Source organism: Colius striatus, chromosome 3 (genome assembly GCF_028858725.1).
Source record: "Colius striatus isolate bColStr4 chromosome 3, bColStr4.1.hap1, whole genome shotgun sequence".
Lineage (NCBI taxonomy): Eukaryota > Metazoa > Chordata > Aves > Coliiformes > Coliidae > Colius > Colius striatus.
Genome location: NC_084761.1, coordinates 91,478,175 through 91,492,789, shown reverse-complemented (window position 1 = coordinate 91,492,789; position 14,615 = coordinate 91,478,175).

Sequence of the window (14,615 nt, the reverse complement as noted above, 5' to 3'; positions counted from 1 at the left end):
TTGAGGGTGTTTGCAAAGAAAATAAGGAGGGGCAGGTTTCATGGCTTGCCTTGAAAAAGCAGGAAAACTTGTCCCTGTCCATAAATACATGAGAGGTGTCAGACAGGCCCAGGGACGATGTGGAGGCCCCAGAAGTGGGACTGGCTCCAGGCTGTGCTCCTCGCTGTGCCATGCCAGGGGTTCCTGCATGCATGCTATTGATTTTGGTTGCATAATGCTGAGCTCTAAGACATCATCAGCTGCTACTCATTACACAGGGACGGCCCTTCTTGAATAGAAACCATAGCAGAAAATAGATCTCGGGATGTAAAACCTGACATCTTGAATTCATAAACCGAGCGACAGCATTCTTGTTTAGAGACTGAGGGTGGCCTGTTCTGAACTCGCCTTCTTTCATACCAGATGAGTCTAACCTCAGAGGCAGGATGACTCCAGAGACTATCATTACCCTAAAGCAAAGAAAAGCACATGAGATTAGCAGTGCTAGAGTTGCTACAAAGCACATAAGGAGGGGACACCAAGTCTGATCTTGCCATCTGTCCAGTCCCATCGACTCTCTGATGGTCTTCTCAGTCCCAACAACAGCTAAGCCAAAAGCTGCAATTCTGGACTGCAGTCTGACTGTTTTCTCACATGGGATTTCCAAACTGGGGAAGTGTCTCAGAAAAACTCAGCCACTAGAAAGAGACAGAAAACAAACCAAGAAACCACCCTCCTCTATCTACCCCACTACCAAACTAGTTTCACTCCTGAAGGCAGCAAAGACTTGTCCCATGGCATGTTCCCCTCTCTGTTAACATCACGAAGGCATGGTATGAAGTGGTTTTCATCCAAAGAGCAGGCCTAAATACACAAGACCTTTTGAAGCACCATCATCTCTTGGTCAGGCTGTGACAAAACACCAGCTCCACCACAGAAGCTGCATCTTCTTTGCTGCTCTGCTTTAACTCAGCTAAACAAGAGAAATAATTTGTCCACAGGCAGGTAGCTGCCCACACACAACTTCCAGAACATACTCAGCATGCAGAAAGGCTCCCATACCCAGAGCTGTGTAAAGGACAGGGGCAAGAGCAACTGTTTCCATCAAGCAATGGAGGGCCTGTGGAAAAGAGTCATTGACCTTATAAGGTCTTTCACAACTCATTTTGTTTTACAATTTCATACATCTGTTTCATTAAGAGGTGCACTTGGGGAGATCAGAGGTTTTGTACCAGATCTCCTGTAGGAGCCTAGGCTGGACATCTAACCCCTCCCCACCTTTTCAAAACCTTGACAATGTGTATTGACACACCCATTTGTGTTAGTGAGGTACTTAGATAATGGTGCTGTAGACACTGAAGTATCTGTCTGGCCAGCAGGTATGGACAATTTGCAGGTGTAAAGTGAGAAGGCATGAATGTGTCTCAAAGACATCTCACCACTGTCCCTAACCTGCCCGTATCCAGTCTTCACCTCTGCACCCACAACAGGGACTGAGGAGACAACAGCAAAGGTCTTCTGTAGCTCTTTTGGCAGCTCCTCAGGCTCTCTCTGCACAGTGCCATTTTTGCCATTTCACAGACTCTATCCAAGGTGGCTGGCACTGCAAATCCCTTTCTCATCTACTCAGTGGGATGGAAGAAATCAAATATACAAGATAAAAACACACCCTGTGCAACAGCCTGGCTTAAGCATGCTGTCACTGGGTTCTGTCTATTTATTCTTTGTCATCTCTTTCTACTTGCTCCATCTTTCCACACATATTTCAAATCTGCATCTAATTCAAGTATTACATCCATTTATTTTCTTAATACTTTTATTCCCCTGAACTGTGTTTTTATGGTGGGTAGCCGTCATTGGAAGCACAGTGCTGAAATAAGGCACTTATTGGCTGCAGCTCCAGGGATTTTAACCGGATATCTGCCTTTGTTTAAATTAAGTAAATCAGGATGTTTCCTAAACACCATAAGGACAGAAGTTTAGACTTCTACTGAATCAACTTTTTGACCTAAAGCCAGCAATGTTTCAGTCAAGGCCATGGTGTATCCCTGGGTGTATCCAAAGAGTCTGAAACTCCCCTTCACCTTCAGGTCCCAGGAGCCCTGAGACTCAGCTTGTCAGGGACACCAGTCCTGTCCCCTTTGGAGAGGATGCCTGCCCCTATAAAGTGACTATTTGAAGACAAACCTGTAGTTACTCAAAACTGAGTGAGATATATCCTACCCTTCGAAAGCTTTTTTTTGATACAAGACCACAGTTTATACACTTATAGACATACTCACCCATATCCCCTGAGGAAAACAAATCTGCATCCATGATGGGGTACAGCTTTAGACACTGCTATAAACCAAGCTTTGACAGGGTGGTTGACAGATTCACAGGCTGATGGATGTCTTGTTCCTGAGTATCTTTTCCTACAGAATTGTTTTACCTTTGGTTTTAATTAGGTAAGGAGCTTTTAAAGTGTTCAAAGCTAGATATAGAATCATAGACTCATAGAATGGTAGGGGTTGGAAGGGACCTTTAGAGATCATCTAGTCCAACTCCCCTGCAGAAGCAGGGTCACCAAGATCAGGTCACATAGGAACATGTCCAGGCAGGTCTTGAAGACCTCCAAGGAAGGAGCCCCCACAACCCCTCTGGGCAGCCTGTGCCAGGGCTCCCTCACCTCAACAGTGAAATAGTTTTTTCTTATGTTTAAGTGGAACTTTTTGTGTTCCAGCTTCATCCCATTACCCCTTGTCCTGTTACTAGCTACTATAGAAAAAAGGGATGCCCCAACCTCCTGACACCCACCCTTTAGATATTTATAAATGTTAATAAGATCTCCCCTCAGTCTCCTCTTCTCCAGACTAAACAGCCCCAGTTCCTGCAGCCTTCCCTCATATGAAAGATGCTCCAGACTCCTGATCATCTTGGTGGCCCTGTGCTGGACTCTCTCCAGCATTTCCCTGTCCCTCTTGAGCTGAGGAGCCCAGAACTGGACACAATACTGCAGATGATGATGAACTTGAAGTAAAACATCAATTTCAGCACTGTTTCTTACACTGATATCCTTCTGGAAGCTCAGAACTTAAAAGACAATTTCCATAAAGAAGAACAAGTGGCATATGGACAACTCTTCCAAGCAGACCCACATCCTTTGGAGACTGGAGAGTCCTAAAAGCCTTTAAAGGATCTGTGCATCCTGGCCACTTGCATTTTTAGTTTCTTCTGAAGCAGCATACTTTAGTGGCCCATCTGTAGTCCACAGGCACCGAAATGAACCAGGAAGTCCTTGCTTACCCACAGGAAACAGGCTGCTGCAAGTATCAATTGCTGGGGGGAGATGGAAGATGAATAATTCATATCAGAAATTGGTCAAATTCTTGGAAATGCTGACAAGAGCTAAATGCATAATAAACAATGATGGTTCCTAGTACTCAAAAGGTTTGAGCCAGCAGGAGCTTTGCTGTCCTTCAGCCACAGGACATCAGCAAAGAAAACAGAAACTGCTGATGAAATTAATCATTAATTGTCTTAATTAAACAACCCAGAAAAAACTTTGTCACCAAATATCCACCTTCCTTTTGTGAAGAGAGGCTAATATGTTTGCAACACAGGGCCTGGAGAACAATCTATCCAGGTCAGATTTAGATTGCTTAAACTGACTCCCTTTGAGGCTTTGAGGTGTTTAACTCTGTTGTTTCCATGGCAGAGAGGTTCACCTTCAAACCATTACCTGGGCTTTACACTTCCAGCCTCCTTCTCTGAAGTCAGATGTTGTATTTAAGGAAAGGGATGCTTCTCTGTACAATCCATATTGGTAAAATATGACCACTGGTACTGACTGTGACATGTCTACAGAGGTCACTGGCTTTGAAAGCTTTATTAAATACACTTTCTTTGTCTCAGCTAATGCCATTGTGGTGATTCACAATGTTTCTCCATGTTGGCAAAATGAATGAGCACTGTTAATGTTTTATACCAAGGTGCAAGGTACATAGTCAAATGCCTTCACACAGGCACTACTGTCACACAAGGATGTTTTTCTTCACCTCTCTTCCTTGGCATTGCCCACGACTTCAGTGAGAGAAAAAGCATACTTAGATGCAACACAGGCCTTATGTGACTCAGCAGCAGTACCCTGCATCACTTAGATTTTACTAGCAGTGTAGTTTTTTTAGATGACAGCAATACTGACATTCAAGCAAAGCTCACGATGTCGACCAGGTCAGCAAAAAAAGAAGGTTAAATAATTAGCTCTGAAAAAGCAAACTTAACAAGAAGGCAGGTAATGCCTAACTCGATGTGATATTAGAAAGCAAAGGAATCTAAGTGAGGCAATTTACATATCTTGGCAGCAACGCACAGCTCGATAGGAATGTCTGGAAGGAAATCCGCAGTCAGCATAGCAGATTTGAGATTCAAAGTTCTACAGCTTAAAGTCCCATCACTCAGGCTCCAGTTCATATGTTATTCTTGTGTTAACAAATGGATAGAAAACCAGAAAAAACCTCTGAAGGTCCAGAGATACAGCCAAATGACTTTGGATGCAAACTCGCTGGGAAGACTGATGTATCCAATTGAATGAACTTACTGCAGACAGTGCAGAAGTTGATCCAAGATGCCTCTATAGTGAAGATAACCCATAGACATACCTGGAAGCAGCTTTAAACGTTGTATCAACAGCAGTCTAACTCAGCAGCGCAATGGAATAACTCCCCACACACTGACTCCATTCTTTCGGTGGGTTTTGCCACTATTTTGAACTTGCACCTGCTGTTAAAGATATGTGGTTGGCACAAAACTGCTCTATGTTACAGACACAACAGTGATGGCAGAGTGGACTCTGAGAGTTCGTCAGACCTAAGTCTGCAGCGTCACCCAGTAAGGGAGAGGCACACAGCAGATATGTGCTAAAAATGAAAGCAGAGCATCTAAAGAAACCAGGCAACTGGAAAAAAAACACAGATGGGGATTGCTGCAAGCCACTCATCAAAGAAAGCTGAGAGGGAACACTTACGGGGTTTAAGCAGCTCCAAGGACATGCAAAAAGCAGCTCAGGGATGACCAAGAAGCTGCCTTAAGTGCCTGATTGAGGGAAACATCCAAATTCAGATTCTTCAAAGTCTTGTAAGTGGGTAGGCAGAAGTGCTGAAGACAAAAGGAAATAATTAATTTTTAAGCTTGTTCCCACTACTGTCTTTTGGTGCCTTCAGAGCTAAAACTAAGTGACTGAAGCTCAGCTGGGTAAACACAAACCAAACCAAAGCAAATGAAAATCTAGTCTGCTTTTTGAAAATACCATCACTGGCTGCTCATTTGTAACTAGTTTGATGTCAGAGACTACACTGTGAGAGTTTAAAACCTGCTCAGCCCCCAAGGACACATCTGCATGGATGCAGCCATGTTCCCAGATGCTCAAGCAAACTGTCTGGTCCTGCTCATGTACCCCTTAAGGTGGATATGGATGCCCAGGGGCTGAGCTTCGAGCAAAGGGCTTCCCCAGCACTGCTCTGCTCTGCTCTGCTCTGTGTGATGGCCCTTGAGCAAACTTACTTTCAAGGGCAAATGCAGTATCTTTTCTTTCACCTCTTTAATCTTATCAGTACTGACTAAACCTGGTCTAACAGGCCATCCAAGGGACAGCAATTGCCTCAGGGATGGACATGCAACCAGAGAGAGACTGCCAAGTATGCAGATGGTTGTTATCTGCAACAGCATTGCTGTGCAACAGGCTGAGCCAGGACTCTCTGGCCATCTCCTAAGGAAGAGCAGAGCATGCCCCAAGAGCACGGTGTTTCTGTCCTTCAGCCTTTTGAATTTGGTCTCCTTTGATCAGAGCATCACCAAAGCCTTGCCAGATTAAATTCCACAGGGCAGATCCTCAGCTGTGGTAAATCATCTCAGTTCCCTCAGGGTGGATGGAGTTATGGTGTAACACCCACTGTGGAGGAACCAGCCCTGTCTTTCATCCAGCTCAAGCATTAGTGATAAATGCAGCTAATTTCAAATGCCTTTGTCCTTCTTGCTGGGAGAATGCTGATTGTGAAATGGGAATTTGCAATCTTAACAAAATCCTGGGGAAGGGCTACAGAGAAAAATAACTGCAAACAAGACCAAACCCTCTCCTCGCTTAGAAGATTCACAGCATCCCAAGGAAGTTATAGCAAGGACACTGACAGTGTTTGAACCCTCCTCTCTGCTTCATGGGAAAGCTCTGAGGGTAAAGGGCACCTGATGTTGCAGAGGCAGTTTCTGGCTGCTTTCCAAGACCTCAAAGCATCAAACACCAGGGCTGGCTCCAGCCCAGGATGGAGTCATTGCAATGCAGCAGTTTGATGCCTGTGCTGTTTTCTCCTCACATTTGCACGGGCTCTGGACACAGTCCTCGCCTTTCTGTTAAGCTCTGGTGCTCCCTTGCCACATCGCATGGCTGAGGTATAGCATTGCCTTGGTGGGTTGAAATGATCTCCTATAAGGAGTATGTAAGCAGAGACCCTCAGTCCATCTACCCACTCAGCTTCTCCCTGTTTTCTTGCACCTTCTCTCATTTCTGAGAAACTCACCCTCGTCTCAGTTCCTTCGTCTAACACGTCTTTCATCTAGAATTAAAAATAGAGTTGGTACAGGCAACTTCAAAACTCATTGTGAATATAAAGAGGTGAGAAGTGAAAACTAACTTTCCACCAATTCTGGCACAAATTGCCTAGAGCTCACTTCTTTTATTTTCTACCCAAGTGAAAAGGCCATACCCAAAGCTTTGGGGAAGAGAATGGTCACCTTTTCACAGAACCTGCAATCCTCAGGCTTTCTTTTTAAGGTTTTAGCATCCTCAGGAAGTAAAAATTATAATGCAGACCAAGGTGTGAAACAGCAAGTACCAAAGCAAGTACTCTAAGAGTAACACCAGCTGATTTTAGCAAGGCAAGACCTCTCCTTTCAAGAGGCCGTCTGTTTCTTCTGCAGACCTCAGCATGATCTGCTACACCTCTTACCCTAGATCCTCTCTCAGAACAGCTCCCAGGATTCCCCTACACTCCCTGCTGCAATGATGCAGGTAATGCCCACCACCAGGTGTTTTTTTCCCCAAACGTCATGATGTCTTCTAACTTGGATTTGCCCGTGGTGAACAACGTTGTCAGAGCACAGCCAGCTCCCAAACTACAGAGGCTAGAGATAAGTCTGCAGGCATGATGATGGCACAGCCTTTTAATTCCCCTTCATGTGGGTCACCGCAAACAGCAGGTGAGGTTGAGGCATTTCAGATACAGCCTGGGAAAAAAAGACTGAGAGAAAAATAAAAGGAGTCAGAATAAGGACAGTTGTTTACTGCACACAATAACCAAAGGGAAAAGAACATTCTTCAGTCTTCCTCCATCAAGTACCTTTGACAGAGAAAGAGTTAAAGTCCAAACTTTTCGCCTTTTTTGGGATTTTTTTTTCCTAAATAAGTGTCATAGTCTCTTGGCAGAATGAATGTTGCCCTGAAAATTTCACTGACCCCATTCAGCTAAATTCACAGATCTTTTGAAGTTATGCAACATCACCAATCAAAAAAAAAAAAACACTTGTGATGTTAAAAAGTGCTGCAAGAGACTATTTGATTTGGGGATTTTTCCTTATTCCCTCTCAGGCACGAGCATATGGTTAGCATTTTGGCATCTGCCAGCAGCCAGGGATGGGCTGGAGGTGGGTTGACTGGAAAAGGAAGCTAGGGAACCGAAAGAAAAGAAGGGGAGAGCAAGGAATCCAGATTGCAATATTATTTGTTGCTTTTTGGTCCAATGTTGGACTGAAATCATGGCCCTAAACTGTCATTTGCAACTAGATGAGCCCTTGGTGATGTAACCGTGCTGTTTGCTTAATATTTACAGCTGTTGCCCACACAGGTTCTCAGAGCAGTTGTGGGATCAGGGCAGCAGAGAGGCAGCTTTCCTCCTGAACATGGCAGAGTACGCCCAGCTGCAGGGACACCCAGCTGCTTTTTCACTGAGAGAGCTGTTAGACATTGACACAGGCTGCCCAGGGACGTGGTGGAATCACCATCTCTGGAGATAATTGAAAGCTGTGTAGCTGAGGTGCTGAGGGACATGGGTTGATGACAAGCTTGGCAGAGTGAGGTTAGTGGTAAGACTGATTATCTTAAAGGTCTTTTGCAACCGTAATGATTCTATGAACCCACCATGGATGGAAACGATGCTCCAGAGTTGAAGTATCCTCAGGTGAAACACCATTTCCTGTAGGTGTACCCTGTATTTTCACTTGCAGGAAGGCTTTTCTTTTGCTTTCAGCTGAGCATTTCATTATGATAAGCCACATCTTATTTTAAATAATGTCCACTGCCAATTTGACACATTACACTAATTTTTATTTTTCAAATCATTCCCTGAAATGCTTTACTGATACAACCAAAATGGGTATTAACTTCATGTTTGGCCTTATCAGGACCAATATTCACCAGGTTTCTTAGATCTGTCCAAGCCTGTTCACAAGATGAGTATTTGTCAAAGCTGCAGTGTGGTAGAAGCAAAAATATTTCACACGTTGTAAGAGTCTAAGGGAACTCAAACTCAAAGCTGAGTCCATTTCCTAACACCCAACTCACGAATGCTCTTCTCATTTCTCTGAACCCCATATCCCTCCTGAAAAATGATCCATAACCCACCATTTGTCAGGCTTCAGACCTTCCAGCAATGCTTACAATTTCCTGAAAAGTCAACATTTATTTTCAAGTGTCTGAGTCAGACCACAGGTAATTTATTGGCTGAAATCAAAACACGAAGGTGACATGTTTTGGAAGCTAATGTGTAACTCTGGATGAAACTCACAGTGCCACGATGTGTTTTAGATAGCAGTGATATTTATGACCAACCACTGTCATCATTTGTTGCGTTTAGGCCTCAATTACCGTGTTATGTCATGCAATCTTGTGTAGTCAAAAGAAGTGTTTGAATTTTAGAATTGTCCCACGGCACACCGCGAAAGAAAATGTATGAAACGCGGTAGCATACTTTAGTCATCTAGCATGTCTCTCCATCAACCTTATCTTTCTTATCTTTAAAGAAAAGTATAATTGGATAATCTTTAGTAAATGTAAACTTCTAAAAGCTGGAAGCCATTTCAAGATTACACAGATTAACTGTGGGTACTTGTGAGAACATGCTTCAACATTTCTATGAATTCAGGGTGGATAAAACCAAGTGTCTCCAGTATTTATGAAACTATTTTGGCAAAGAAAAGATTGGAAATTTGTCACACAGCCTTCAAGAAAAAATGATAACTTTTCTGTAGTGTCCTTGAATTTTCTAACTGTGAGGCAGTCGGTTAGCTGGAAGCAAATACTGAGTTTAACTGTCTGTTGGTTTGCAGACAGAGTGCTGTCTGACTCCTAGATTAACTTTAGCACTCTCAGCTGCAGGAAGGAGTATACTGTCAAAGTTCAGATCGTTTGGTCTTGGTCTACACCTTACAAGTACAGATATTCCTTGCTGTCTAGCTGCACATCTGCCTGCAGAAAAATCAGCCTGACAGCTGACTATCCCCCTTCCTCTGTGTAGTAAGATACAAACTATTACAAATATTTTCATATTTCTATGGTTTGAGGCATCAACAGCCACAGAGAAAATATGCCCTTTTCAACCAAGTTCCTACTTGTGTTCTCAACTGAAAGAGGAGTTAATATATTCCTGGCAATACGCAACCCTTTTGTCTTACCACAGCGGATGATTAACGCTATGTCTGATTTTTAGAGGAGGACACAAATTTGCTGTCACAATCAAGTGACTTGTGTGAACCAGAGTGGATACTGTAGTCACTTGCTTGTTGTTTCTGAAGTGCCTAACTTGGTACAGTTTTCCTCCCAAAAAACAAAGTTTGTCCTCCAGCACTAGGCTAGAGAGATTTGTAAGACCTGTGCTGTTTGCATGCCATGTCCCATGAGCCCACCATCAGCAATTAAGAAGCAATTTCTGTGTAAACTATGTGAAGCCTTTTGGGAATTATTGCTATTTTCCTGATTTTTTTTTAAACTCTTTTCTCCCTTGGTTGCATGAATTTTTGAAGCTAATGATTAAGAAGAGTAACATGATTTTGACCATTAATATTAGTTCCCAGTTATTGTCATAGTTACATTCCACACAGGGATTTCATTAAATAATTGAAAATACCTACATCATATTTAGATTCAACCTTGGAGCAAATCTCTGCCCCCTCTAACTAGCAAGTTCACAGATTCCAGACACTGGAAGATTCCAGAGACTGAAGTAGGCAGTCTGAATAAATGCAAAGAAAAAAAATAAATCAGATTTAGTTACAGAAGAATAAGTATGTAGTAGTTTTCAATCAGTTTCACTGTAGTTTGTGGGTCTCCAGAGTGCACTGACTTTTCCTGAATGGTCTACAAAACTTAACAAGAAAAATAAGCCGATTGTCAGTAGGCTTCAATTTAACTATACATGGGGTCGAAGCTCTGCTGGAAAAAGATGTGGATGTCTGTGAATGAAAAATGTTGAAAACCACTGACTGAAAACCACTGGCTATTCTGTCTGCCTTTTTTTTAAAGACTGGAGTTACACTGTACAAAATGCCTTCAGAAGTATCTATTTACCTTTCAGTACAACTGAATTTGTGATTTGTAAAGAAATTGTGATCTCGGGAGCTGGTCTGGATGATCCTTAAAGGTCATTTCCCGCTTCTGATATTCTACGATTCGATGATCTTTCTGATTTAAAGCTGATGCACATATGTGAAATGGTGTCTGTGAAATGGAGGGCATAGACCCTGACCTCAGGCAACATGGTGGCTTGGAGACAAAGCCTTCAGCCATCATGGATCTCCCACCTTAGACCATCACCAGCACTTACAGACAATGCTCGTGGGCCAAGGGAGATCCTGCTTCTCTTTACACTCCCATAGCAAAGCCTTGAAGTCCTCCTCCACTCACAGAAAGCAACACTGCAAGCTGCTAAAATGGAGTGAAAGCTCCCCACCTCCAGCAGCTGAGCATCCAGCATCCTCCCCTTAGCAGCTCAGAGAGATGGGCGCTGTCAGAAGCAATTTAAGTTCAGAAAGTCATATTTTGGAGGCATCTATCTGTCTCTATTGACCACAGGGTCAGCCCAGGTCCACCAGGTTCCTAACTCAGGTACTTTGCTAACTTCACTTGAAGTTATGTGGGTTTTTCAACCTAAGAAGACACAGGGGACAACACATCGCAGAGGCAGGAGATGCTCAAAGGTGGGGAGTTTCTAGAGTCACACAGTTAATGGCAAATCTGAGGGTAAACTTTGGGTAAATAAAAACCTTTGACCCATCAGTGAATCTTTTACAAGGTGCTCAAGATCATCTGGCATCCAGTGTTTCCAAACACTTATTAATGATTCATCTGATCCATTGACCTAAAGCAAAATTAACTGTGAAATGCATGGCAAAGCTGTTAAGCCCTTGCAGGGCTGGTCCTCAGCAATGCATCTGTCCCTCAGCACTTTTCTGGTCACATTTTAAATGACTCAGGGTTTCCTTTCAGAACAGATAGAGCTGACCTGTGTTAAAAGTATATGCAAAAAAAAAATCTAGGGCAAAACACAACAGAGAAGGTTGTCAGCAAGGTCTGGAAAAATGCACTGTGAGCAACTTCTTCGTACAAAAGCACAATTTTAAAAGGTGACTACTATCCTAGGATAGAGTTATCTTCAAAGAAGTCTGCAGGATGTTTGTCCAGTTTAAGAAGAAAGAGCTCCCATTTATTGAACATATCCACCTGCCCATCTGGCCCAGCACAGCCAGGACCAATGCTCTCCCCTGCCCACTGCAGCAGCCCAGCTCAGCAGGCACTGGCAGGGCTCTTTGCACACTGCAAACTGCAATATAACTCAAGCAATCGATTCCCTCCCTAGGAAAGACGCTGCTAGAGCATCACAGTATTCCTGGAATGTTTAGAAATACTTGTCAAAACATGACTCTGGTTTCATTGTTAGCTCTATTAACATTCAAACATTTCCCTTGTTGATTAAAGTCATTGGCTCCACGAAACGTCTTAAAAGTCAGTACCTACCTGCCTCCTATCCAATTTCTTATGTAACTGCTGCTTTCCACACCACAAATATTTTTCTCTTAATGCTGAATGAAATTATTTATGCCACAATTACTATGCAGAAGCCTTTCAGGGCCGAGGGAGGCCAAACCTCCCTGACTACGACTTGCATTCCTCGTGGTGTTTGATCTGGACATCCCGCACGCTGCGTGAGGGGAATCACATCTCTATCAAAGCACAAGATGCCTGAGACAGTTATCACTTTATTATGACAGAGCTGGACATGGTCCCACAGGCCAAACTACAGACCAGGAGTTAGTTTTTGGGAAAAAAAGTCATCTTCCTCAGCTTTGGAGTGATCAATTGTACCATGGGGATAATAATGCTTAACTATCCCTTATAGAATTACCTCTGTTTGTAAAGTATCCCAAGATCCTCAATTGCTTTTCCATTGCAAAGTTGCTGGATGTGGACATAGGATCTGGAATACCTATGTGTGTTGCTTCTTATTTCAAAAGCCAGTGGAAGCTATAGAGCCACCCAATTCTGTAACATGTCCTTTATACTTAATATACTGATATACATCTGATGCACTCCCCCTATCTCTGCAGTGGAATTTACCCAGAGAAGTGTTTACACGCTGCTCTTTGGAAAAATGAAACTACCACAGGAACTGCACAGAGATAGCCACACAAGTCAGGCTCTGGATGTGGCTGGACTAGTGTCAGATGCAGCACTGTGTCAGCACTGCCATGTGGGAGCAGACAGGCTGTATTAAAGCAAAGTTAAGAATGGCTGATTTGTCCCTGAATTCAAGCCTTCCCCTGGAATAAGATGATGTGCCACTGAGAAAGAACTTTCCTAAAAGTCACTGTAATAATGCCCTAATATTGAGTAAAACTGTGTTGTCTCTAATAGATCACAGACACACAGAATCATTTTGGTTGGAAAAGACCATTAAGATCATAGAACCATAGAATGGTAGGGATTGGAAGGGACCTTTAGAGATCATCCAGTCCAACCCCTCACCTCACACTGTCACCACTAACCCCTGTCCCTCAGCACCTCAACTACACAGCTTTTAAATATCTCCAGGGATGGGGACTCCACAATCTCCCTGGGCAGCCTGGGACAGTGTCTGACAACCCTCTCAGTGAAAAAGTTCTTCCTAACAGATGAAAGCCCTCAGCTCATATCTAATTAACATGTGGCTGTTTATTATGAAAGCTCCCGTGCCTCCCACTAAACGTCACTTTCCCTACCTCAGAGTGGGGCAGAGAAGGGGAAAAGCCCCTGGAGAGAAGAGGGAAAAGATGTGGCCACCAGGGTAGGGCTGGGACTTGGGGAAGAGCCCAACAGCTGACATCTCCACGGGGCTGAAGACGAGGGGTGATTCATAACCCCCCACTGTGGGTGGGAAGCCAGTGTGGGTAGGCAGTGGCAGGCAGCTGGTGTCCTTTGGTGCTCTGAGGTCACACATCCAGGAGAGAAGACTTTAAGTACAACCATTGGGTTCCCAAAAGCTCATCTTGGCAGTGTGTGGTTTCTCCTCACGGGCATCAGTCTGGACAGGTTGGTTGGGGATTATACAGGCTGTGGCTTTGTTTCCAACACCCACAAGTGCAATGCTCCTGCCACTGCTGGAAATGTCCTGCATTGGCAATGGCACAAATAGATCTGGCAGGGAAAAATAGTTTCTGGCTTCTCCTCTCCAGGCTCCAGAGCATTGTCTTGATTTACTCGAAGGAAAGGGAACACCCAGTCTGTGCTGGTGGTCAGTGGCACCTCTGGGACCCCAGCGCAGTCCCCTGGCTGCACACGAAGCTGCTGTGCTGAGTCAGCATTATTGCAAGGTCTGATTTTAAATCTTTGCTTCTCACACCCTCCACAGGCTCTTTACAGATTGTTGGGGTTTTTTTTCCTCCTCTGTTTTCTCCAGTCGTCTGCTTTGCTCCTCACGCTGCCAAACTATTCTGCCTCTGCCAGCACCTCTCTGCATGCAGCTCTTGCAGAAAAGACTCGGTGTGTCTCTCCAGCTCACTCATTCCTTCTCATTTTCACTTCAAACCAAACTCATTGCTTGCAGAGCCCTCTGTTCCTCATCTGTCCATGTGGTTTGGTGGGAAATAATTCCCACAGGACGAGATTGTCTTGCCACCAGCTCACAGAGGGTGAGGGCACAGAGAGAGCCTTCACAGGGTGGCTTAACCTCTTGCAGTGTTTACCCTGACAATCATTTGGATCTTTAATCTTAGCAACAATGACTTGCAGCTTGAAATTCAATAAACCTGCCTGAAATCACAGTCTTTTGGGCTGGCTAGCTAATAAAGAGCGGTTTAGCCATTCCAATGCCCCTTATTGATATAAATGCATAGTGACATGAGCTCTGGAAAACCTAGCCCAGCCTCTGCATCCACTGGTGCTATTTAACTCTTGGATGCTAGGAGGCTGGGCTACTCACACACACTGACACTGATCTCTGAACCAATATTTCAATTCAGCCTCATGTGAGCTCGTCACAGTCCGTCAGGCTGAAGGAACAGCTCGTTGTGGCACTGTGGGGCTGCAGCACTCAGTCTGGCTCACAAGCCAGCTAACAAGCCCCTGTTTCTGCTAAGAA